The 26425-nt window shown below is 38.4% G+C and overlaps 1 protein-coding gene and 1 pseudogene across 4 annotated transcripts in view; one reads left to right on the top strand and one right to left on the bottom strand.

The window, feature by feature from the left end:
• Tmlhe (trimethyllysine hydroxylase, epsilon) overlaps positions 1 to 26425 on the top strand; it is a 94811-nt gene that overhangs the window by 25032 nt on the left and 43354 nt on the right. Inside the window, exons 1-2 of one of the 4 annotated variants that reach the window (XM_010614318.3) lie at positions 3801 to 3885; positions 6826 to 6860. The exons of 2 other annotated variants lie outside the window; for them this stretch is intronic. The gene's annotated coding sequence lies outside the window, so the exon portion shown is untranslated. Of the gene's footprint in view, positions 1 to 3800; positions 3886 to 6825; positions 6861 to 26425 lie in introns of those variants that run through there. One more of the 4 variants, XM_010614316.3, reaches the window with a different exon arrangement.
• On the bottom strand, positions 3400 to 6577 carry LOC104855466 (annotated as a pseudogene).

The raw sequence follows: 26425 nt of genomic DNA, 5'->3' as shown, positions 1-26425 counted from the left end.
TACTGCTTGTAGTATTTTGTTCTTCTGTTGGGTTGCTGGGATCTTGATTATTATATGTCTAGGTGTAGATTTTTTTTATCATGGCTATTTGGAATCCTATATGCCTCACTTATCTGTATGTCTAATTCTTCCCTTCTCTTTGGGAAGTTTTCTGTCATTAATTCTGTGAACAGCTTTTTTAAGTCATTTGTATTTTCTCTGGCTACTTCATGGAATCCTACCAGTCTTATGTTATTCTTCTTTGCATCATCTAGGAGTTGTTGGATCAATTTCTCATGATCCCTTACTATTTTTAAGAGACCTCTTTTCATGGTCACTGACTGCAATCTTATCTTCTATATCTGAGATGCTATCTTCGCATTCTTTTATTCTGTTACATACACTTTCAATAGAGTTTGTAATCTCCTGGATTTCTGTTTGAATCTGTTTTATAGATTCCATTTCTTTCCTCTGTTGGGCATTCATTGTTTCCATTTCTTTCTTATGCTGGGCCTTCATGGCTTCTCTCATGGTCCTGAGCTCATCTATTTTTTGTCAGTCTCTGTTCTAGAGTCTGGAATCATAACTTCCATTTTGCTCACCATCTCTATGGTTATCTGGGAAATTATTTCTGTTTTGAATTTTTCTAGAGCCTGAGTGATCTGTTTTGTTACTTCCTGTGCTATGGGTTCAGGGTGTCCTGCTGGTTCACTGTCAGACTTTTCATCCTCATTTGCCCTGCTGTTTGCCATCAGTGAACTGAAAGTCTGTCTTTGTGTCTTGCTTAAGTGTTTTCTCATTTTTATTTTTGTTGTTGGGTTGTGCTTGGTTTAATTTCTGGGTTATTACTTAAATCTTCCTGATAGAGTTGCACTTTAGCTTTTGAGTCTCTAGTGACTCATAGACATTCTCATTTGCATAATATCAGAGAAAACAACTCATTAAATCAATCACAATCCTTTATCCCAATTGATACAATCAGCCACACAATAGGATCAAGCCCAACTTGCAAATTGACCACTTGTGGTAGTCATTAATCTATGACCTTTAAACCATGTGAATTAAATTAAAATCAAGACGCAGCCCAAAATATGCTTGCAGTGAATACACTTTTCAATATAGCATCTTTACCATTTAGGATAGGAGCTTAGACAGAGTTAGGACAAGAGGAGTAGATAATTGAAAGAATTGGAGATGATTTCAAGTCAAGCCAGAGGACAAAGAATGACCATACAATCTTTAGGAAACTTAAATTCAAAAGGGATAGACAGAGTGCAAGAATAAGGACAAGAATATATCCCCTTAACAGTAATAGGGGCCCACTTTCCCTTGAAACTATTGACCCATGCGTGAGGTAAAATGACAGAAGAAAAGAACATAAAGAAAAAAGAAAAAAATCGTAAAAGAAGAAATCTGAGTTAGGGCAGGAGCAGGAACAGAAAGGAAGATGAGGGATAATATGGTGGAGCAAGAGACTTGAGTTGGAGAAAAAGGACAGAAAAAAGAAAGAATTTGCAGAGTGGAATGAGGAAAAGAAAGAAAAAAATGAATTTGAAGGACCTCTTTCAGACTATATCTCTATTGTCATAATATACCACATGCACAACCATGTGCAGAACCAAGTCCCCTGATCTCAGCTAGCCAATGGCAGATCCCTGCGACTCAGACTGATCTCAAGCCACAAGGCTCAGATTGAGCTCCCCAACCTCTTGCAGGGTTAAACTCCACACAGTTCTACTCCAGGTTTTCCCCACCCTTTCTTTAAAGATGTTCAAAGTTGGGAGCTCAGAAAAATAGCCTTTATGACCACCTATGCCTCTGCAGAGTGGGTCCAAGTACTGGCACAATCAGCAAGTCTGAGAGGGGGTGGTGTTTCAGGGGCACCCACACAGCTACCTTTCTTGCTGGAGCTGTTGGTGTGCAGGCAGTGGAGGGTGCAGCGACCTGGTCCCGCCGAATGGGCCCAAGCAGGCTGGAGGGAGAGCAGATCTAGGAGCAGCCTTCCCAAATCTCACCTTCCTCACTGCGGCTCATGAAGATCTTTTCTGGCCATGTCTATCCACAGTCCTAGAAGACTCCTCCTATACATGGATATCTTTATCTTTCTCAAGATTGGGGTAGTTTTCAGATGCTACTTTATTGAATAAGTTTTCTATGTCCTTAACCTTTTCTTCTCCTTTGGGTACTGCAAAATGTCAGGTACTTGTTCATTTAATTTTGCAAACATCTAGAATGATCTCTTTCTCATTTTTTCTCTTTTTTCAGTCTATGATATTTCAAAGGCCTGTCTTCAAGTTCAGATATTTTCTCTTCTACTTAATCTAGTCTATGTTGAAGCTTTCAATTATATTTTTATTTGAGCTATTGAGCTCTTCATTTCTGAGATTTCTCTGTGGTTTTTAAAAAATCTCTACCTTACTGTTGATTTTCTCATTTATATCCTGCATTTTATTCCTAATTTCACTTTAGCTCCTTCTATATAGGGTCTTGGATCTCATTGAGATTTTAAATAATCAGTCTTTTAAATTGTCAGGCCTTTCACCTCTTTAATTTCTGATCTATTGCTAGCTATCATGTTCTTTTGGAGTCATATTACTTTCTATTTTTCCGTATTTCTTGTGCTCCTATATTGAAATGTGTGTATCTGGTGGATCAGGTATTTACCACTTTTTTGGTGTGACCTTTTTTTTTCATTCTTTCTACTTCATTAGTTTTTTGAGAGGTTGGAGTTTTTTCTTCTTTTTTCTTTTTCTTTTCTTAATTCTTTTTTTTTATTTCATAAACTTTACATCCAAAGGAATATTTTCTGTAAAAATATACACAATTTTTACAGACAAATACAAGCTGCTTTTGTTTTAAAAATTGAGACCACTCTGTATTTCTAACTACTGTTGGTCTATTCAAGAAATACACTGGGGAAAAGTTAATTATAGAGGAAAAGCTACCCTTCACATGCTGTTCTCCATTACTGAGGCCTGTGGTCAGAGTTCAATTCCTTGTAGCTCAAATCCATTTCATACACTTCACTGCCACTGTTAGTGCTTCTCTTTTAACACTAGACAATTGATGATTTGGGGGCATATTTAATGACTTTTATGACTAGCTGGCTACTGGCCACTCCTCTGGTTCTACACAAAGAAATCAAGTCCTTCCACCCTGTCACCTTCACTAAATCTGGAAGTCTTTCATGTTCTTGCAGTTTGCATGTTGCTGAAAATGCACTTTGCTTCTTTCAGACTGCGACTCTCGAAGGGGACTACTTTTCCCATTACTGGTAGCCATCATTTTCTTGCTTTTTGGCCTCTTCGAAGTTGCTGCTTGGACAGCTTCGAGCCCAGCTTCATAAATACTTTGATTTCACAGAAGTATATTGATTTGGTGTCTGGGGTTGTTTAATAGTCAACTATTGCACTTACAAGGCTATCTTATTAGATATGCCAAACCAGCTCCTACTTCAGCAACACCTGCAAAAGCCAGTAGCACATTTCTGATGCCGCCTTCTACAGCCTCTGCATGGAAGAACTCCACAAACCCATCCCAGCCTCTTTGTTTGAGTAGCCAGTCCCTTTTTGTTTGTACGAGAACTTCTGTGATACTTTCTGCTAATGGTTTGATGCAGCTTTCTTGGTTTATACTCTTCAAGTGTTTGGCCACAAAGGCACCAAAAGAAATGAGAGTCACAATCCTGCCCTAGTTTGTTACGCCATCACTGAAAACATGGACCATCACTTGTGACAAGGATTTGACATTGTCTTCATTTTTGATGTCCAGTTTTTGAAGCATTCCTTGGAAGGCCATCTCGTGGTTGCAGTGCATGCCGCAGGGTCTCCAGTGCCTTCCTGCAGCCGAGTCCTTGGCGCCGGTGGCCTGCTCCCGCAGGTGCTGGATGATCTCCAGCAACTGCAGGTACAGCTCGTTGTCCTCCTCCTCTGCTGCCGGGGGTGGTGTCAAGGGCAGTGAGCCGTTGGCGCAGGGGCTCGGCCCGGCCTCCCCGACCAGCTCCAGCAGCAGCAGCAGCACAGCCAGCCGCTTCTCAAGGGGCTCCAGCTCTTACCCGTCCAGCTCCTCCTCGGTTGACATGATGGCGCCGGCGGCCGGGGCTGCCATGTCTGGAGGCTGCGCCACACACAGGGTGGGCATGAAGAGCAGCCGCCTGCCGGGGGTCGCGCTGACGTCTGAGAGCTGGGCTCCAATGGGCGCAGGGCTCGTGACCTTCTTAATATGTGGCTTCCTTCAGAAGATGTTTCCTTGGATGTTGGTTTGTTATGCAGTGTTGACTTTTCTAGCTTGTCGCTATGCTATACCTTCCATATTGCTTCTTTGGTTATGACTAATGACTGAGAACAGTTGTAATGTGGCAGAGTTGGAGAGGCCATTTGTGTCTGGGGACCATATTAGAGAGGGCACACTCTAGCAGGCCAGGCAGGTGTAGTGCAGACAGCAGTGAGTATGTTGTACCCGTGTGGCTAGTCTTACAGTGGGAGGAGTGGCTTCTGTTGGAAAATGGGGTTTCTTCAGGCACCAATGATTTTAGTTCTGTTATTAGCAAGGACCTCTGACATAGGCAACATCCGCAGTGATGAGGGACCTGAAACACTTGTTCTCGCACTAGTGAAATAGTATGGGTCCAGGTGCTGCTCAAGGAAAAGCAGTGGTAGGAGCTGCAGCAGTGTCTCTGTGATAGTCACTCTTGGTCCTAACAGCAGCCCATTGTCAGATGTGGTGCAGTGCCAGAGAAGTATCAGAAACCATGTCAGTTAGGTGGTAGCAGCAAGAGTGGTATTCCATTCCACCAATTTTATGGCAGTGCATACCTGGTAGCACAGTGGCAGGTAGCACCACGATGTTTCTCTTGACCTCCTGGCTGCAGTGTTCACAAATCTCCTGGCCTCTTCAGTTGCAGTGCATGGCCAGGAACAGAGCTGGGGCTGGAGTTAGGACAACGTTTCTCTCAGCCCTTTGGCTGGTTCTGTTGCTGCCTTGCCCATAAGCATATTTTGAGGGGGCCTTGAGCAACTCTGTGGCTACAACTATTGCCCCACCCCCAAGTGCATGCAATGGGAACTGTTATGGTTTGTGTCTAGATGTTCACTCAAAGCCTCGTGCAGTTGTAGGTGGGGCTTTTTGAAGGTGGCTAAGGGTGGGTAGCCTGGATAAGGCATAAAGGACAGAAAGAAGGTCCTCTCGTCGCATGTTACTTTTTATTGCTGCTACTTGTCTTCTGTGAGGCCCCTCTGACTGCCACTCTGCCTTGGAGCTAGCTAGCTATGAAGTGAAACATCTACCATCTATGAGCCAAATAAGACTTTCCTCCATTAACTCAGGGTGTCAGGTATTTTGTCTCAGGAATGAAAAACGTATGTAAGACAGGAACCATGTGAGTCCTGGTACCAGAGGAAGTCCACATGTGGCTTGCGTGCCTTTGGTCTCATAGGGAAAGCACACTGACCTCCTGTTCTTCAGGGTGGCACCCCTTATTTCCCTGCGCATCACAACACCCCATCCCCCATAGTGCAGCACACCCAGCTGCTTTGACTCAGAAACACTCAAGCTGGGTTTGCCAAACCAGTGAAATAGAATGCCTGTGGGGTCACAGACATGGCAATCTGCAGGGATTTCTGTCCCCTAGAGCAGCTCAAATTCAGACAGCAGCTCAGTTCTCAAGAAGGCTCATGGCAATACTTTGGTTTCTTTTCAAATCACATAAATCTTTCACCTTTTATGAAAGAAGGCTCAGGGCTACAGTATCTGGGTGTTCACTGGGAGATTATGTGCAATCGTTTTCCAGAGTAAGGCCTCTATGCAGTTTTCAGATTCTTTATCTAAGTGGGCTGCAAGTCTGTGAGGATTATGAAACTTTCCAGTCGTTAGGATTGCCAGCATCCACAGATAGATTTTACTGAGACTTCCTCTTTTTCCTATAGAGGGGAGAATCTCCATCTCCTGTCCGTGCTGCTGGAGACAGTAGATGCTGGGGTATCTTGTTTATATTATTATTCTATTACCCCAGGTATGTGAGTTTCACAAGGTTCCAATCCCTCTCTTGCTGATTTGCAGGTGTTCTCCCACTCTCATTTACCTCAAAATGCAAATAGATGCCTGCTATTCTTTGTGGATGAGAAACTGAGTGTTGGGGATGTGTATGCAGTCATCTTCAATCCTTTATTCTTACAAAATTAACTTTTGTCTCACATACTTGAGGTTTACACTATGATATTATTGGATTACATATAAATAATAAAATGGTTACTTTAGAGAAGCAGATTAACATATTTATCATCTCACATAGTTACTATTTTATGGCATAAACAGATAAAATCTACTCAAAAAATCCCTAAATACAATATAATTTTACTAACTTTGGTCCCTGTGTTATACATGAAATTCCTAAACTTATTTCTCCTGGATAGCTGCTATTTTGTCTGCTTTGGTTTTAATAACTCAAAGATATACGTAGTATTTCTTAGAGTAATCATTTCAAAGTATTTTAAAGATGTGCATTAGTTTCCTGTTACAGGTTCATTTGTCATAGTTTCAGTTACCTGAGGTCAGCTGCAGCTTTAAAAATCTTCAGTGGAGTGGTCCAGAAATAATTCATGTTTTAAACTGTGTACCATTCTGAGTAGCGTGATGAAATCACACAGTCTCCCACACCATCCTGTCTAGTGTGTGAATCATCCTTTTGTCTAATATATTCATGTATTTACCAGTTAGTTACTTAGTAGCCATGTTTGTTATTGCCGTGACTGTCATAGTATCATGCTTGTGTTCAAGTAACACTTACATAGTAGCCAGATGCTGCATCACAATGCTATGTCATTCACCTCACTTTGTCTTATCATACAGGCATTGTATCATCTCATATCATCCCAAGAAGAAGGGTGAGTGCAGTGAATATGATATTTTAAGAGACCACATTGACATAACTTTTATGATAGTATGCAGTTATAATGCTATATTTTATTGTTATTGTTGTTAATCTCCTGCTGTGTCTAAATTATAAATCAAAGTTTATCAGGTATGTATGTATTCATAGGAAAACACTAGCATACTTAATATTTGCTGCGATGTGCAGGTCTCAGAATATATTTTCTATAGATACGGAAGAACTATGCCACAACTAATAATGGAGAAAATGAAATAATACAAACTAATCAGTTAATCAAAACAGAATGAGAAAGGAAGGAAAAAGTAACAGAAAGGCAAGAAAATAGAAATCAAATAATTGTATAGTATAATTAAAATACCTTAGTAATTAGAGTAAATATAAATAGACTTCATTAACAGACATTAGGATGGTTAAAAACATTTTAACTATGTGATCTTTATAAGAGATTCATTTTAAATGAATATAGTAAGGTTGAAAGTAAAAGAATGGAAGAAAATTATGATGCAAACACTAAAAGAAAACTGATGTAGCTATATTAATCCCAAAATTGACATCAAGACAGAAATCTTTAATACGCATAGTTTTTAAATTTATTTATTTATTGGTACATTTAAGGTATACAATGTAATGACATTGATCAATGGAAATTTTCACCTTTATGTAATCCACCTTGGTTCTTATTTTTTCCTCATTCCCTTGCCCTCCTTTCAACCTCCTTCCTATCCACAAAGACTTTGCCTCCATTTTTTCTTTTTCACTTGTTAATTCCATTCTCATCTTTATTTTCCCCTACCGCTACCATTTCCTCTTCCCCTTTGCACCTTTTCTTCCTATATCATGTTATCTATTATACCTTTCAGTCCTTATTTACAATTTTAGTTTCTCACACTGGAGAAACTATTTAGTATTTACACATATGCATCCTATTTATCTCACTTAAGAGTATTGCCTCAATGGTGGAGCATGCCTGTAATCCCAGTTCTTGGGAGGCTGAGGCAGGAGGATAGTTGTGAGTTCGAGACCAGCCTGGGCTACATAGTGAGTTCCAGGTCAGTCTCAACTACACAGTGAGACCCTGTCTCAAAGAAAAAAAAAAGAGTATCACCTAAATGTGTAAGACCTAAAGTCTCACTTCCACTCCACGGAGCGTGAACAGCCAAAAGGCCTCCACGATGCTGGGCCCTAACACCCAGCGAGGCTCCGCGAACACGACAGAGAACCGAGAAACCCAGGAAGGAACACACCAGGCTAGATGGTAAAGAGACCTTTATTAGTCTGGCCAGACGGCACTCCCGGAGCCAGGTGGCTCAGAGAGGCAACTGCTCAGGGGCTGAGGTACTTTTTATAAGGTTTTCTAAACAAAGAGTCAGGGAATTCACAGAACAAGACTGCAAACACATTGCTTATCTTATGCAGGAAATGATCTAGGGTCACCTTTTGTCAAACCATTTGCCCCTGGGCGGGCTGTTAACCAAGGTAGCAATTAGCATATGAAGAAGCACAGTCTGGCCTATTAGCATGGAGTCACTTTAGCCTATTCAAGTCTTACAATCCCCACTGATTTTAGGTAGAATCAAATCCTTGATTCATTGTTTAAATTTTTAGCTAAGGGGTCACAGCAATTTGTAAAGGCATCTCTTAACAGTATGACACAATATAAGAGTCTATATCTAGATTGTAGTTCTCCTTCTTCAGCCGTGCGTAGACTCACCAGCTTCCGGTGTGGTGAGAGCAGGGCTTTGAGTGCGTTGTCTCTTGGCCTCCTAGAGTCGGATTCCCTGGAATTCTGTTTTACTCTAGAGTGGTGTAGCTGAGTTTCAGCTACCTTGATAGCTGTGGGAGTAACTACAAGTGACTCATATGGCCCTTTCTATATAGGTCAGAAAGGGGTCCTTTTCTAAATTTTAACATCACAGGGTCTTTTTTATTTTTAATTTACCCTTGAATATTTTTTTAAATACTTGCACAATTTTAACCCCTGTGATTTTATACTGGATAAGCCCTAAAGTCTCTACAACCTGTTATAAATGCTGGCCCATTGTCACTGCCTATGGAGAGAGGCAGACCAAACCTTGGAATTAAAAAAATATTATAGCTATTTTGTCAGATTTCCACATTGCCTCAAATAACTATATTATATCCTGTTTAATTTTAATAAGTGCCCTCTGCTGTGAGAAGCCCACAGTTTTATAGACTGTGCCATAGTTATATCGAGTGGCAACCAGGAATCTGTATAAACATTTACCCTCTTTCCTTTTGCCCATCGGAGAGCCTGTATGAGTGCCCATAGCTCTGCTCATTGAGCTGACCATCCAGTGGGGAGGGATCCTGCTTGGACCACTTCATCTTGAGTCATCTCTGCATAGCCAGCATAGCGTACCCAGTTTTCTATGAAGTTGCTCCCATCCTTGAGCAGGAAGGAATCAACCTCAGGCAGGGGGTCTTTTCTGCAGATCTAGATGACTGGATAACAATTCGTCAGTGACCCTGAGGCAGTCGTGGTCAGGGGGCCAGGTTCCGAGGGCAAAAAAGTAGCAGGGTTTAAGGTTTTAGCTGGAGCAAAATATAAGGGGGGGAATTTTCACAGATGAGGGCCTGATATTATGTGACTCTATTATTTGAGAGCCATCAATGTCCTGTTATTCAATAGTTCTAAAAGGCATGGGAAAACTGAATAATTTACTTTTTCCTAATGTTATCTGGTCAGCTTTCTCAATTAGCCATTACTGCAGCTGCCAGGGCTTTATAAACAAAGGAACTATCTCTTCACAGCTGGATCTAAACTCTAAGATAAATATATCACTGGTTAATTCTATGGCCCTATTCCGTCAAGGAGCACCCCTAAAGCAGTATGATTTCTTTTAGTCAGGTACAAACTAAAAGGCTGGATCACATTTAGGATCCCTGATACAGGGGGGCAGCAGAAAGAGTTAGTTTTAGCTGTTTAAATGCTGACTCTTGCTCTTTACTCTATAATAATCACTGTCTTTCTGGGGCCTTTAAAGATTTATACATATAGAGAATCTAGATCCTGTAAAAACCTTTTATCTCAAAAATTTTTTATGTTTTAATTTAAGTCCTTTTATCTCTAAGCAGCACAAACTTTATATCCTGCCTCTTGAAGCAGCATTAATACTCTCTCAATATCCTATTTAGTACATCCAAAAATTAACAATAATCATAATTTTATGTATGAAACTTCATAACCTTTAATCTAATTAGGTATCAAAAGCATTTTTATAGAACCTCTTAATAACTTTTTCTACAGAAATCCTATTTTGAAAATTGGGCACTATAAACATAACACAATAGCATATCTAGAATTTAACCCTTTGATGATAACCAATGTAAACATTCTATAACAACATATTTGGCCATGTTTACTGGGGGTATATCTTTTCAGAAGGCATTAGTGAATAGACCAGAATAAATTTTCTCTGAGTAGCTGTCTTTTTTACTATTAGCAGTTTATCTAGATCTGAGTTTATACCTAATTATCTTGACAAAATTTTAACTTATAAAACCAGGTTATAGGAATTAACAAATTATTAGTATCCTTGCTGTCATTTCAATCTAGTATAATTGGACAAATACCTTTCAAACAATTGTACAGACACAAACTTGTAAGACAATTTGTGAAACTATAATACACTCAAATGTATTTTGACCAATTGAATTATAAGGCAGGTGGCAGCACCATTGAGCTAAATAAATCTCCAGCCCTAACCTCTTTTAGTTAACACTAGTCAAAACTTTGGTAGATCAATTAACAGATCTCATAGAATTAGAATCAAAAGGAATGAAAGCTCTGTTATTATAAAAGTAAACCTTCTGTAACAAACTTGAAACCAACAAGCAAATATATATAATTTTGTTAAATCACTTCCACATACCTTCTCTACATACTTAAGCCTTCTGGTCTTGTATATCTTTCTTTATATCTTTCTAACAAGACAAACATACAAAATCTTTTCATATCAAAAGTGTATTTCTTTTACCCATAGCTTTTCTACTATCTTCTTCTGTCTCATTTACTATTAACCTTCTATAGCAAACTTCAGCTATTAAAATCTTAAAGTGTTCTTTTTTTTTTTCAAGATTGTTACATCTTAAAATTTGACTGGCTATCTATAGAACAGTATTAACCTTGAGTTTTTATCAACAAAGTATAAAAGACCAAGTTAACCCTATAATTGAAATTCAAAAATTTGCAATGCACAATAAATGTTTAAAGCACACCAATTAAACTTAATTTTAATTGAAACAAAGATACATTTATCAAATAGTTAAAATTTTCTAACTTGATTTTTGTTGTAAAAATCTCTTGATGTCTGCCAAAACACAATTGCAGTTTCTCTGGCTTGCAGTTTTTTTTTCCTTATATTTTTGTCTTTCAGAATTTTCCTACCTGATTTTAATCCATTAGAGATTTTCTCATTTTAGTTCTGTTAATCTGAGTGTAAGCCCTGTTTCATCTTTTTTCTGAGTCCCATCATGCTTTCCCATTTGCATCCTCCAGTGCAGTAAGGTTAAACAACTTTGTTCTACCCTTACCTCCTTCATACCTTCTATCTTAGCAACTCAAGTGGAGGGGAGACATCTCGACCTCCTCCAAAGGGGAAACACTGGGATTTGCCTGTAACGATGTCACATTTTCTGAGAGACAAGTTTACCACAGGAAAATGGCAGATTTAGCAAGCAGGTGTTTTACAAACAAAACTAAATAGTTCTTACTAGCAGCTGATTACCACAGAGCAGAAAAGCTTGAGTAGCTCCTAGAGCACAAGAGGCTCCACATTATCAAAGTCTCAGGTAAGTAAAACAAAGGCAGATAACTTTTCTTTTGTCTAGAGTTTTTTTTTTTTTTTTTTTTGGGGCCAAGTCTGGCTTAGCTGAGACCATGATAACTCACAAAGTTTTTAAGCATCTTTGGTTGCAGTTTTATCTTATAGTCCCCCACAAAATCTGTATCAAAATTTTTAATTATGCACTTCAGAACAGTTGGTTTGGCATCAGCATTTCCCATAACTATTAGATATTCCCTTGTCCCCTGATGCAATGCAAGACAAAGGGTGGGGTGCCAGGGTTCTGTTTCAGAAAACAGCCTTGTTTATTTGCCTGGAGGGCTCTTTAAGCATAAGCCCTCCTCCCTTCCTTTTGATGTACAAGGGAAGCTACCCAGCTCTTCCCATTCACTCTCCTAACCAATTCTCTTTCACACACAGTCACCTAAGAAGTTAATACATTCCCTCCCTGGGTCCCCTTCCAAAGACAAACTAGGGAGCAACCCAGGGGATCTCACCATTCAGACAGATGATTTTATTCATTTTCCTTCTTTCTGTTCAACTATTGACGAGCCGGCCTCTGCGTCCTAGAAAGGGAACCCAGGAAATCCTGGGGGCACGCACCTTTTCCCTTCCAAGGAGGCAGACAGTCGCTTGCTCAGGTGGGACTCGGATTGACACAGGGAGCGAAGCTTTCCATGAGAGAATTTAATCCCGTAATCATCCTTCTGCTCAGGGATAAAAAACAATTTTAAAATTAGTTAGAAAGCAATCCATTGGGGTGGTCTTGGAGCTGGATGCTCCCATCTTGTCCCTAGGAACAAATTTAGTTTAACACTCAACAGATGAGACACTGACAAGACAGACAGGCGCCACACAAAAAGAAAAGCTTTGATTCTACTACCCGGAGTCCTCGTCAGGGCCGGGGTCAGGGGAGGTTTCCCGGCTCGTCAGCCACCTCGATCCTGACAAACAAGACAGTTGCAACCGCCAGCACAAAGCTTACCTCCGGAGGCTTTCAAAGGTCTGTGTCTGAGAATCTCCTGCTGGATCCAGCAAAAGAGACTCTCGGCCGGATTTACAGTTCCCGCCTGGGTATCTCGCTGGGGCCTCCAATATGTAAGACCTAAAGTCTCACTTCCACTCCACGGAGCGTGAACAGCCGAAAGGCCTCCACGATGCTGGGCCCTAACACCCAGCGAGGCTCCGGGAACACGACAGAGAACCGAGAAACCCAGGAAGGAACACACCAGGCTAGATGGTAAAAGAGACCTTTATTAGTCTAGCCAGACGGCACTCCCGGAGCCAGGTGGCTCAGAGAGGCAACTGCTCAGGGGCTGAGGTACTTTTTATAAGGTTTTTCTAAACAAAGAGTCAGGGAATTCACAGAACAAGACTGCAAACACATTGCTTATCTTATGCAGGAAATGATCTAGGGTCACCTTTTGTCAAACCATTTGCCCCTGGGCGGGCTGTTAACCAAGGTAGCAATTAGCATATGAAGAAGCACAGTCTGGCCTATTAGCATGGAGTCACTTTAGCCTATTCAAGTCTTACAAATGTGCATCCATTTAGCTATAAATGTCTCTAGTTTCTCATTCTTTGTGGCTTAGTAGTACTCCATTTTATTTAAAAAATCACATTTTCTTTATCCAGTCTCCTGTTGATGGGCAATTGGGCTGCTTCCAAGTTTTAGCTTCGAAAAATTGTGCTGCTGTGAACATGGGTGCACATGCATCACTGTGGCATGATTCTTTTAATTCTTTTGAGAAGATACCCAGCAGGAGTATAGCAGGGTCAAATGGGACCTCCAATCCTAGTTCTTTGAGATATCTCCATACTGATTTCCACAGTGACTGCACCAGTCTTCACTCCCACCAGCTGTGGAGCACAATTCCTCTTTCCCCACAACCCTGCCAGGATTTGTTATTGGTTGATTTCATGATAGCAGCAATTCTTTCTGGGGTGAGGTGGAATTTCATTGTTGTTTTCATTTGCATCTTTTGAATGACCAATGATGTTGAATATTTTTTCATATGTTTATTTGCTATTTCTACTTCTTTGTCTGAGAAATGTCTGTTCATTTCAGATGCCCATTTTTGGATTGGGTCTTTAAATTTGGGAGGTCTGCTTTTGTTAAGTTCTTTATATATTCTAGCTAGTAGACCTATGTCTGAAGTACAGCTGGTAAAATTTTTTCCCACATTGTGAGTTGTCTCTGAACACTTTCGATGGTTTCGCTTGCTGTGCACAACCTTTTTAATAAGAAAAGATACCACTTATTGATTTTTTTGTGCTAGTTCATGTGCAACTCAGGTTTTGTTCTTGAAATATGTTCCTATGCCAATTTCTTCAAGAGTTCTACCTAACCTCTCTTCCAGGTGGTTTAGTGTTTATGTTTTAGCATTTAGATCTTTAATAATTTCTATTTTACTTTAGTGCGTGGTGAGAGACTAGTTTCAATCTTTGACAAGTTGAAACCCAGTTTTTGCAGCACCATTTATTAAAGAGACTGTCTTTCCTCCAGTGAGGGTGTTTAGCTCCTTTGTCAAAGATGAGGTGGCTGGGTGTGTCCGGAGTTGTTTCTGCATCTATTAATCAGTTGCACTGATCCATGGGTTTGTTTCTTTGCCAGTACCATGCTGTTTTTATCACAGTAGCTTTTCAGTATAATTTCAAGTTGGGGATTGTGATACTCCCTACCTTGTCTTTCTTGCCTAGAATTGCTTTGGCTATTCTAAGTCTCTTCTAGTTCCAAATGATTTTTTGGATTGATTTATCAAGGTTTCTGAAGTATGCTGCTGGAATTTTAATTGGGATTGCATTGAATCTATATAGCAGTTTCAGAAGTATGGCCATTTTCACGATATTGGTTCTTCCTACCCAGGAGCAAGGAATGTCTTTCCACTTTCTGATATCCTCTTGGATCTCTTTTTTCAGAGTGCTATAATTTTCAGAGTAGAGGTCTTTGATTTATTTTGTTAGATTGATTCATAGGTACTTCTTCTTTTTATGCTGTTGTGAAGGCAGTTGTTTCTCCAGTTCCTCTTTCAGTGAGTCTGTTTTTTGTGTACAAGAAAGGTATTGACTTTTTTGTGCCAAACTTGCATCCAGCTACTCTGCTGGATTTGGTTATTAAGTCTAAAAGACTTTTGCTGGAGTTCTTGAGGTCTTCTATAGAGTATAACGTCATCTGCAAATAAGGACAGTTTAACTTCTTAATTTCCTATCTTTATTCCTTTTATTTCTTTCTCTTGTCTAATTGTTGTGGCTAATGTTTCCAGAACTATATTTAACAGGAGTGGTAATAGTAGACATCCTTGTCTTGTTCCTGATTTTAGCATGAAGGATTTCAGTTTTTGACCATTTAGTATGATGTTGGCTGTTGGTTTTTCATAAATGGATTTTATCAGGTTGAGATAAAGACCATCTGTTCCAATTTTCTACAGTGTTTTTATCATCAATGACTGTTGGACTTTGTTGAACACTTTTTGTGCATCTATGAGATGATCATATGGTTTTTGTCCTTGGCTCTATTAATATAATATATTACATTTATTGGTTTGCATGTGTTGAACCATCCCTGCATCCCTGAAATGAATCCCACTTGATCAGGGTGTATGATCTTCTTGATGATGATCTGCATTCTGTTTGCCATTATCTTATTGAGGATGTTTGCATCTATGTTCATTAGTGAAATTCGCCTGTAGTTGTCTTTTTCAGTTGGGTCTTTCTCTGCTTTGGGGATCAAGGTGATGATTGCTTTGAGGAATTAATTTGGGAGTATTGCTTCCCTTTCAATTTAATTGAAGAATTTAAACAGTAGTGGCAATAGTTCTTCTCTAAATGTCTTGCAGAATTCAGCAATGGAGATGACAGGACCTGTGCATTTCTTGGTTGGCAAGTTTTTAATTATGTTTTCAATTTATTTTATTGATATTGGCCTGTTTAGAATTTTTAGGTCTTTGTTCAACTTTGTAATTCATTTGTATCTAGGAACCTCTCCATTTCTTCTGTTTTCCATCTTATTGGTATATAGGTTCCCAAAATAGGTATTGATGAGCCTCTGGATTTCTTCTGGGTCCATTGTAATTTCACACTTTTCATTCCTAATTGCATGGATGTGGGCCTTTTCTTTCCTTTTTTGATAAGTTTTGCGAAGGGAATGTCAATCTTGTTTATTCTTTTGAAGAACCAACTCTTTGTTTCCTTGAATTTTTGTATTTTTCTCCCAGTCTCCACTGCATTGATTTCTGCTCTGATCTTTATAATTTTCTCCCTTGTCCAAGCTTTGGGTTTGTCCTGCTCTTATTTTTCTAGAAGCTTGAGGTTCAGCATTAGGTTGTTTATTTGAGCTAGCTGTGTGTTTTTTTTAATATGTGTATTCCCTGCTTTGTATTTTCCTCATAAGACTGCTTTCATTTGTGTCCCATAGATTCTGATATGTTGTATTGGCATTGCAGAAACGAATTTCTTCTTTAACTTCCTTTGTGACTCACTGGTTGTTCAGGAGTGTGTTGTTATTTTCCATTTTTTTTTTAATTCTTGTGGTTTCCTTTGCTATTGATCTCCAATTTTCATTGCACTATGATCTGATAATGTATAGGGGATAACTTCAATTCCTTTGCACTTACTTAAACATGTTCTATGAGTTAGTATGTGGTCTATCTTGTAGAAGGACCCGTGTGCAGCTGAGAAGAATGTGTATTCTGATTTCGTGGGTAGGAACACTTTGTAAACATCTGTTAAGTCCATTTTTTCAAGAGATTGAGTTTTCATGTCCATTAATAATTGATTTATATAGTTGGGCGCACTATTGTTTTGTACATATATATTGATAATTGTTATCTCTTCCTCTTGAATTATTCCCTTTACAAGGATGTAGTGTCCTTCTTTGTCTCTCTTAATCAGTGTTGGTTTTAAATCCACTTGATCAACAAAGAGGATAGCTACTCCTGCTTTTTCGGGGCGTTCCTGTTGCATGGAGTATTGCCCCCCCCTTTACTTTTCAGTCTATGAGTTTCTTTTTGAATTAAGCGTGATTCTTTTATGCAGCATATTGTTAGATCTTGCTTCTTGACCCATTCTGCCAGTCTATTTCTTTGATTGTTGAATTGAGACCATAAACATTGATGGTTAAATGTGATACATATTGACTTATCCTTGTCATAAGTTGTTTTCTTGTTAGATTCTCCCCCTTTGCATTTAATTTCTTGTCATGCCTGATGGGTTCATTCTGCTGGGCTTCCTGGAGTTATGATCCTTATTGTCTTTTTCTAGGCTATTGTTTAAATTTTTTTGGAGTGCTGGTTTGGTGTTCATGAAGTTCCTCGGGTGCTCTTTGTCACAAAAATATGTTATTTCTCCATTAATTTTGAAATATAGTTTTTCAGGGTACGTCAGTCTGGGTTGGAGGTTGTTTTCCTTCACGGCTTGAAATATGTCACTCCAAGCTCTTCTTGCCTTGGGGGTTTGTGTTGAGAAGTCTGCTGTGATTGTGATGGACTTTCCTTTGTATGTGATTTGTTTCTTTTCTCTAACTGCTTACATTCTGTTCTGTTGGGTTTCTGGCCTCTTAACTATTATATACCTAGGTGTATATCATTTTTGATCATGGCTAGTTGGAATCCTATTTGCCTCACTTATCTGTATGTCAAGTTCTTTTCCCATTTGGAAAGTTTTCTCCCATTCCTTCTGTGAACTGTTTTTTTTTTTGTTGTTGTTGTTGTTTACACTCTCTCCTGTTTCTTCATTGACTCCGATCAGTTTTATGTTATTCTTATTTGTATCATCTAGCAGCTACTGGATTGATTGCTCGTAGTTCCTTGCAATTTTCAAGAAAATTTTGTTTTCCTGGTCACTAATTACAATCCTCTAAGTCAGATATTCTGCCTTCACATTGGCTCATTCTGCTGCATAAACTGTCTATGGAGTCTTTAATCTCCCAGAAATCTCTTTGCGTGTGATTCCATCATGTTCCTCAGTTCCTCTATTTTTTATCTGTGCCTTCTTTAGAGTTATTAATCATTTCTTGCACTATGGACACAATCTCTGTTTTTAACTGAGAAATTATTTCTGATTTTATTTTTTCCAGATCCTCTTTTGTTGCCAGTTCAGGGAGTCCAGGTGGTTGAGTATCAGATTGCTCCATCTCATTGCCCTTTGGGGTTGCCTTAGGTGATCTGGGAATCTGGTTTTGAGATTTGCTTAAGTGTCTTCTCATTTTGACAGATGCAGCCTGCTCTGCCTTTATTGAGGCAACTTTCTGCTCACCCAGTTGTTTTCAATTCTTAGAAAGTCACAGAGAGAGCCCTTTTCTCTGCTGCTTACCACTGCACCAATTCCTGCATTGAGAATGGTGGCCTTCTGGATCCCTGTGCTGCCCTGTTGTCCTGGCAGGGTTCTGGCTCAAACCTGTGCACACTTGAGATGGTATCTGGGCATGCCCCTGGCTGGGACCTGCCCCACTGCACAGTGGTTGTCTGCGAGAGCCTTTGGCTGGGGGCCGTGCACCCAAGTCACTGCAGTCTGAGCGGGCTCCTAGCTGGGGTATATACTCACTTACCAGTGATATCTGGGTGGGCTTCAGGACTGCATCTTTAAAGAGCTAACAACCAGGCAAAAGCCTCAAATACTGGTACAATATTTAGAAAGATGAGTAAATGAACTAAAGCAATGCACTGCAATGCTGAATGAACTTCATTGCAGAGGTGGCAGGCACTCTTTCCTTCCTTCTCATGAAGCATTAGATGAAATACTCAGAATATTCTTGTAAGAACTGGACAGATACAACCTGAGCAGACAGGAGGGCTGACGACAGCCAAGTGAACAGAGACAAGAGTGATGATTCCCATCTTTTCTCTCTAGGATACATAGAATCTGTTTGTTAAGCCAGTTTAGACTCTCCCAACTCTCACTCCCTCCTCACTTCAGTAAAACTAGCAGGAAACAGATTTGAGTAGATATGGGGCCAGAAGCCATCTGAGGAACTCCCTCTGCCTAGGCACATAATTCACATATTTTCTACAACTGCAAGATGTGACTGCCACCATGCTACATGAAAGAAGGGGGCACCTACCCTAACAGATACCTATGACCTAGTAAAGTAAAAATCATAAGATTAAGAGATAGACCTTGGCAACTGGCTCATCAGAGAATTAACTATAAATTGGGCCCATCTTTGTGGAAGGACAGACAGCACAAAATAGTGGTGGTTTGAAGATGGCAGCATCAGGTAACAAAGTTCAGCCTTGTGGGATTATGCAGAGTGTGTTGGGGGTCCTGAGTCTGGAGGTTCTGCAAGGATCAGTAGAAGGTTGGTCACCCAAAGCCCCTACTGGAAACACAGTCCTTGCACATCCATTATCCATCTGGTCTGACTAGAGGCACTAAGAGTAAAGACAATCGCCAGCCACACCCCCAGAAGCAGTCTGGAAATTTATGGAGCTTTTGCCCATGCTCCAGTCCTAGTCAGATTCATTGGACAGCCAAGATTTTCTAGTACCCTCATTCCTACATATGGAAGAGAATAAATCAGAATGTGAGAGCTAGTCCTGCCACTGGTGGATCTGAGTACACATAAATAACCATACTGTGTGGGAGGGGACTCAGCCTCTTTCAAAATGGCTTCTCCTACTTAAACAGAAGATGAGGACACTCAGAACTAAAAAATAAAAAAATTTCATACATGCCCTGCCCACATTTTTATCCAGTCAGCACCCAAGAATTAACTCCAGTGTAAATACCACCACAAGGGGGAATTTCCAACCTGTAATTTTTTTTGTTATTTCTATTGTTTTTTTTCTCCATTGTTGGGGAAGTTAGGGCATATATGTATTTTGTGTGTGCTTACAAGTGCTAATTATTGGTTATCATATCACACTATGTTCTCTCACAGCAAGGGTTGTTTCATAGCATTTGCCAAACTTGTATTTCTGTTAGTTCATTAATTGGATTCAATATCCCTATGTCTTATGTCACTTTCCATTTATTGTCCCTCCCCTTTTCATATTTCTATTCTTCCTCTCAAATCCTCTCTAATCTCCTCTCCCCCCTTTTCCATGGATGTAAATATTATCATTAGAACCTATTTCTATTTTCTCCCTTAGTGTGTTTGTGCATATGTATACATAACATAAACACATGCATATGTCTGTGCATTTGTATACCCATAACTGTGTACAACAGTGTTATTCTGTTTGCTTCTGTAGTGTCTTACCTTGCTTTTTTGTATTTTTTTTTTTATTTTTATTTTTTTCTGTTTTTTGAGACAGGGTCTCACTATGTAGTTGAGACTGCTCTGGAACTCACTATGTAGCCAGGCTGGTCTCGAACTCACAGCGATCCTCCTGCCTCAGCCTCCCGAGTGCTGGAATTACAGGCGTGCGCCACCACGCCTGGCTTACCTTGTTTGTTACATTCTCCCACACTAGGTTGTTTCTCACATATTCTAACTTTATGTTTATTCCAGTTTATTAATTGAATTCAATTTCTCTATGTCTTATTTTACACTTATATCCCCTTCCATGCACTTCATTCTTTCCTTCTCCTCACATAACCTCTCAAACTTTTCCTCCCTCCCTCCTTTATTCCTTACATTAAAAAATATTAACACATATTTTCTCTTCTTTTCCCTTTTTAAATTTCATTTTTCTTTTTCTTCCTCAGCCATCATACATTATTATTGCTTCTTTATTTTCCTGAGTTAGTGAAATAGTAGAGAACTTTCAAAACAAGTTTTAAATTATATGTTGGTATATGATTGGTTCTTTGCATGTTGATCATCCTGGTAGTTGTTCCCTCCTCATAATGCAATTCTATAGATTGAATCTAGTACTTTGAATAGGTTGACTGAATGCTTTTATGCTGAGTCAAACCCAAAGCCAGGGACACATCAGAAGGAGAAAGACACTTACCAAAGAGAAATCCACAATAGTGGTACAGCTTTTCATCCTAAATGATCTACAAACTTCAATGCAAAAACAGAATCTCGAGAAAGCAAGGGAATAAGATGCTTCCAAAAATTCCTAACTCCAAAAAGGTGATCCCATGGATACTGAAGTGGATTAAATTCAAGACAAGTAACTTTTAAGAACTGATAGTTAAAATGATCAATGAGATCAAAGAAGAGACAAATAAGCAGTTGAAAGATTAAGGAAGACTATGAAAGACATGTCAGTGAAGAGATAAAAAGTGCTGAAAAGAGCCAGGAAGAAACTCTGGAAATGAAAGTCTCACTAAGTCAAATTAAAAACTCAATTGAAAGACTCAGTAGTATTCAAGCTGAATCAGAAGAAAGGCTGCCAGGATATGAAGACAAAGTGGCCATACTAGAAGTCAGTAACAATTTTAAAAAAGTAATAATGTAAAATTATGCAATGATTCTTAGGCACCTGTAAAATAATAAACTTAAACCTAGAGGAGAGTGTCAGCATTCAGATTAATGGCATAAGAAATCTATTCCCTGAAAGTGTTACTGAAAGTTTCCCAAATCTAGGGAATGAGATGGATACTCAAGAGAGAGAGAAGGCAATTAGAATCACAAATACATATGACAAGGAAAGAACCTCCTCCTGACACATTGTAGCCAAAATGCCAGAAACTCAGAACAAAGAAGGAATATAAAAAGTTATTGGAAAGAAGCTGCAAATCATGTATGAGGGTAAACCCATCAGAATAACAGATTTCTCAACAGAAACTTTAAAGGATAGGAGGGCTTAAAATGATGTTTCACAAGCCTTGAAAGAAAATAGTTGCCAACGTAGATTACTATATCCTGCCAGGCTATCTTTCAAATCAAAGGAGAAATAGAGACCTTCAATGACAAAGGATAAAATAAATTCATGACTTCTGATCCAGCATTGCAGAAAATACTTAAGGAAATCCTAGAAAGAGATGATTAACGACAACAGCAACTATAAGGCCAAGGGAAAGACAACATCTTACTGGAAGAGTGGTTAAATGGAGAAGAAATACAAATAAATCAAACACTAGAAAATTGACATAGTGGAAAATATTAATACCTTACAACAATGACAATGTAAGCGTTCTTAACTCTCCAAATAAAAGACACAAACTGGCAGATTGGATCAAAAAACAAGAACCATTTATGTGCTGCCTGCAAGAGATACATCTCACCCACAAGGTCATACAGATTAAAAGTAAATGAGTACGGGGCCAGGGATTTAACTCAGTGGTTCCACTGCTGCCTCGCAAGCATGAGATACAAGTTCTATCCCCGGTAAAAAAAAAAAAAAAAAAGTAAAAGAGTACAAAAATCATACTCCACACAGTGGCAGCCCAGTGGCAAGCAGGTAACAAAGTTAACTTCAGCTTGAAGCTGGTCAGAAGAGATAAATAAGTCCGCTACATATTGGCGAAGGTAATAATTCACCAAGAAGAGAAAATAGATGTAAATATATTTGTGCCAAATGTCATTGAGTGCAGTTTTGTAAAACAAACACTACTTGACCTGAAAGAACAGGTAGATACCAATATAATCACAGTGGAGGACATCAATACCCTCACACAAATAGACAAAAAATCAAACATCAGAGTGAAACTATACTGTACATTAAATGGATTTTATAGATATCAATAGACGTCTCTTGCAAGAACAGCAGAATATACATACTGATCAGAAGCTCATAGAATTTTCCACCAAATAGACCGTAGTTTAAGATATAACGCAAGACTTAAATGCACAAAAAATTGAAGTAATCTCATGCATCATATCAGATCACAATGGAATAAAACTAGAAGTTGACAGCAAAAGAAATCATAAAAACTATGAAACACATGGAGTTTGAATAATACATTCTTTTTTTTCTTTTTTTCTTTTTTTTTTTCTTTTTGTTTTTTTTTGTTTTTTTTTGAGACAGGGTCTCACTATGTAGTTGAGACTGACCTGGAACTCACTATGTAGCCCAGGCTGGTCTCAAACTCACAGCCATCCTCGTGCTTCAGCCTCCCGAGTGCTGGGATTACAGGAGTGTGCCACCACGCCCAGCAATAATACATTCTTGATAGATCAAGAATGGGCCATAGAATAAATCAAGGAAGAATTTTTTAATATCTAGATTCAAATAATAGAAACACAGCATATCAGAACCTATGGGACACGATTAAAGCAATTCTAGGAGGGAATTTCAAACTGTGAGTGTCTACCTTAGAAAAGCACAGCCATCTCAAGTAAATAACTGAACGATACATCTCAAGGTCCGAGAAAAAAAAGAACAACTCAATCCCCAAAACAGTAAAAGGAAAGAGATAATTAGAGATCAGAGCCAAAATTAATGAATTTGAGAATTGAAAAACACTACAAAGGATCAATAAATCAAAGTATTGGTTCTTTGGAAAGGTAAACAAGACTGATGACCATCGGGTCAAAATTAACAAAATTAAAGATGTAAAAGGCAAAGTAACTGCAGACACCACTCATATCCAGAGGATGATTAGAAATTATTTTGAGAATTTATACTCCAATAAATTGGAGAATCTACAAGAAATGTATAAATTCCTAAACATATGATCTACCAAAATTTTGTCAAGAAGATATTAAAAATATAAAGAGATCAATAACAAACATTGAGATTGATGTAATAATAAAACCCTAGCAACTAAAAAAAGCCCAAAACCCAGTGAATTTACCACTGAATTTTACCAGAATTTTAAAGAACTAACATCAACACTCCTCTAATTTTTCCATCTAATATAAAAGAAAGAAACGCTTCTATATGCATTCTATAAAGCTAGAATTGACAACAGCAAAAAAAGAAAACTACAGAACAACATCCTTGGTGAATATAGATGCAAAAGTCCTCAGTAAGGTTTGCAAACAAGTTTTAAAGATCACTGAAAAGGTCATACACGATGAGCAAATTGGTTTGATCAACCAAATCAACTGTAAGTGGAAAAGAGGATGGTTCACCATAAGTAAATCTGTATACCACATAGAGTCAAGGATAAAAATCATGTGATTGTCTCTATAGAATCAGAAAAAGCCTTCAAAAAAATCCGACATAGCTTCATTACAAAACCCCTGGTGAAAACATATATAAAAGAATACTTCCTCAAAATAATAAAAGCCACATATAAGAAATCCACAGCTAACATACTGAATGGGGAAAAACTAAAAACATTTCCTCTAAAACCAGGAACAAGAAAAGAGTAACCATTCTCATCACTCCTATTCAACATAGTACTAAAAGCTTTAGCCAGAGCAATCAGGCAAGAGAAAGAAGGAAAAGGACTATGACTAGAAAAGGAAGAAATCGAATTATTCCTATTTGCAGAGGCTATGACTCTTTACATGGAAGACCCAAAAATCTCCGCAAGGATACTCTTAATTCTGATAATCAAATTCAATAAAGTGACAGGATAAAAGCCAACACATGCACACACACAAAACCAACACAAAAACGTACTTCATTCCTTTACACCAATAATGAACCCACTGAGAAGGAAATCTGGAAAATAATTCCATTCACCATAGCTTCAAAATAGATTGAACATGTAGAAATCAACCTAACCAAGTAGGTCAAAGAGCTCTACAATGAAAATTACACAACTCTGATGAAAGAATTTGGAGATGACTGTAGAAAATGGATAGGCATCCCTTGTTCTTGGGTCAGAAGAACGAACATTGTAAAATTTTCAATATTGACAAAAAGCCATCTATGGGTGTAATGTGATCCCTATTAAAATACAACAGTATTATTCATAGAAATAGAAAAAATCCTAATATTCATACTGAATCCAGAAAGATCAAGAATGGCAAAAACAATCTTGAGCAAAAAGAGCAAAGCTAGAGGTATCAGAATAAGAGATTTCAAGTTTTAATACCAAGCTATAGTAGCAAATACAACATGGTACTGAAACAAACAAAAAAGCCAGATGTATAGAACAACGGAATAGAACAAAATGCACACAAACATCCATGCACTTACAGCCATCTGATTGTTGACAATGAGCCAAAAGCATACATTAGAGAAAAGGTGGCCCCTTTAGCAAAGGGTGCTGGGGAAATTGGATATTCACATGCAGAAGTTTGAAACTCTATCCATATCTCTCACCCTGTACTAAAATCAAATCAAAATGGATCAAAGACTTAGTTATAAAAACAAAACCTTTGAAACTGCTGGAAGAAAACGGGAAACACTTCAAGCTACAGGCACAGGAAAAGTCTCCCTGAACAGAATTTCAGTAGCACAGCAAAAAATACTAACAACTAACAAGGGGAACTGTATCAAATTAGAAAGGTTGTGTACAGAAAAAGAAACAACAAAGGGAAGAGACAACCTACAGAATGGGAAAATATATGCCAGCTACTGTTCTGGTAGAAATCTAATATCTAGAAAAATATATAGAACTAAAAAAAAATTAACCCCTCTATTTACAAAGACTTTGTTTCCATTTTTTAATTTTCTCACTTTAATTTCATTCCCTTCTTTCCTTTCCCCTATCCTTCCCACTTCCCCTTCCCCTTTGGACCTTTTCTTCCTATTTCACGTTATCTATTATACATTTTGATCCTTATTTACACTTTGTTTCTCAATTTAAAAAAATTAACCCCAGAAACAAATGACCCCATTGAAATTGGCAAATGAACTGAATAGACATTTCTCAAAAGAAGTACAAATAACCAGTAAATACATGAAAAAAGGTTAATCATTTTTAACCATTAGGAAAATGCAAAAAAAAAAAAACTGCCTATGTTCCACCTTTTTAAAAAATTCATTAAGTTTGTTGGTACATTTTAGGTATACGTTATGATCACATTAATCATTGTGATTTCTGTACCTGTACATGATATACCTTGGTTCTTGTTTTCTCTCATTCCCCTTCCTTTCCTCCTACCCCTCCATCGCCTCCCTATTTACAAAAGCTGTTTCTGTTTTTTCCTTCTTTTCTCATTTTTTGCTTTCTTTGCTTTCCCTCACCGCACCCCCCCTTCCTAGTTCCTCTTTCCCTTTGAGCCCTTTCTTCCTATCTCGCATTACCTGTTAAACATTTTGGTCCTCACAGAGTTTCTCACACCAGAGAAAAACAATTCTATATTTACACATGTGTTCTATTTATTTCACCTAGTCAGAATGGCTGCCATCAGGAACACACACACACCCACCCACACACACACACACAACGAATGCTTATAAGGATGTGGGGAACCTTTCTATATTGTTGGTTGAAATGTAAACTACTACAACCACTATGGAAATATGTATGGAGATTCCTAAAAAAACTTAAAACTAAAAATACCGTTTGACCATCATACTTCTCTTTGGTCTATTTCCCCCAAAATTAAAAACATCATATTATAGTGATACATGTATGCCCACGTTTATAGCAACACAATTCACAATAACTAACCTCTGGATAGAGCCTGGATGCCTATCATCGGATGAGTGAATAAAGAAAATATGTTATATATGCACAGTGGACTATTATTCAGCCATGAAGAATTAATCATGCCATTTGCAGGAAAGTGGAGCTTGCGACCATTCATACTAAGTGAAGTAAATCATAAAAAGTTAAATATTACATGTTTTCTCTTATATTAAAAAATATAAATAATGAATAAAATAAAGGAAAAATTATAGAAAATTAGTAGGTAGACTCTTGAAGATGGGGAAGGGGTTTGGGGGAGGTGAAAAGAAAGGGAGAGGAGAGTTTATTAAAAGTGATTAAGATATGTCATATATATGTACCAGTTCCCCAAAATGAGCATCACTATCCTGCATTACAGACATGCTCTAATTGGTAAGGGGAAAAA

This window comes from Fukomys damarensis, unplaced genomic scaffold (genome assembly GCF_012274545.1).
Source record: "Fukomys damarensis isolate Sample0158 unplaced genomic scaffold, DMR_v1.0_HiC HiC_scaffold_39, whole genome shotgun sequence".
Classification (NCBI taxonomy): domain Eukaryota; kingdom Metazoa; phylum Chordata; class Mammalia; order Rodentia; family Bathyergidae; genus Fukomys; species Fukomys damarensis.
This window is presented reverse-complemented; position numbering and strand designations above follow the sequence as displayed.